The following is a 1,548-nucleotide window of genomic DNA, read 5'->3' on the forward strand; positions in this document are numbered from 1 at the left end:
GAAGTTCGACATCGAATCTAGAACACATCAAGCAGCAGAGAAGTGACAGCATTCGTAATTTCTAGACAGTTTATAGTTCGGATATAAGCGTACTGAGGGTGGCATGATTTTTAAATAAACTTCTGTACTGTGATCTTATTTAGATTATCCAATATTCTTCTAAAGGACAAATCTTGATACAGTAAATTCAAAACATGGACGAACCACATATATATTTAATTCCGGGGCGGAAACATCATAGCTTGCCAAGAACCAAGATTCAATAGGCTTCTAGAGTCCACCTCAAAGCAGACTAGATTTCGAAATGTCCCATCAGACATACGACGCTTATTAAATCACCATTCAGAAGGTATCGGCGAACATAGCGGACATCATAGCAAGTAAATTTCCATTAGCGGCTATCATAGCGCGGACATTTCCAATACATGCCATCAAATCGCGGACATTTCCAATACATGCCATCAAATCGTGGACATTTCCAATACATGCCATCAAATCGAGGACATTTCCAATACATGCCATCAAATCGCGGACATTTCCAATACATGCCATCAAATCGCAGACTTTTCCAATACACGCCATCATATCGCAGATTTTTCCAATACACGCCATCATATCTTGGACATTTCCAATACACACCACCATATCTTGGACATTTCCAATACACGCCATCATATCTTGGACATTTCCAATACACGCCATCATATCTTGGACATTTCCAATACACGCCATCATATCGCAGACTTTTCCAATACACGCCATCATATCTTGGACATTTCCAATACACGCCACCATATCTTGGACATTTCCAATACACGCCATCATATCTTGGACATTTCCAGTACACGCCATCATATCTTGGACATTTCCAATACACGCCATCATATCTTGGACATTTCCAATACACGCCATCATATCTTGGACATTTCCAATACACGCCATCATATCTTGGACATTTCCAATACACGCCATCATATCTTGGACATTTCCAATACACGCCATCATAGCGCGGACATTTCCCACAGTCACTAGCACAGCACGCATATTTCCAAGAGCCGCCATACCATAGCACAATGTTTCCAAAAAGCCCTTTACAAAGTTGAAGGTTTACACGTTTGGCAATGCAGGAAAGTATATTTCCATGACAGAATATATCTAGGATCTGGGCACCAAGAGCCACCATGACAAGAGTACGAGTCTCCTTAATCTCCGTCATGTATGGCAAGAATTCTACAGTCACTTTTACATCAGGTCACCACAACTACCTTGATAAATGGCTAGCTTCTAATAACACCATCATGCTTTTAAGACGCCCAACATTTGTGACATAGAAGTTTAGTCCTCAACATATAGGTACAATGTTCAAGTGTACGGTAATGTGTAATGAAAGAAAATAGAGAGCGATGTTGACAGAGAGAGAGAGAGAGAGAGAGAGAGAGAAAGAGAGAGAGAGAAAGAGATAGGAAGAAATAGTTAAATTATGTTTCTGTAATAAAAGTACTCGATCTGCTTGCACACTAACCCTTACTGTTTACCTAAACAGATGAG

The sequence above is a fragment of the Biomphalaria glabrata genome, chromosome 10 (genome assembly GCF_947242115.1).
Source record: "Biomphalaria glabrata chromosome 10, xgBioGlab47.1, whole genome shotgun sequence".
Classification (NCBI taxonomy): Eukaryota; Metazoa; Mollusca; class Gastropoda; family Planorbidae; genus Biomphalaria; species Biomphalaria glabrata.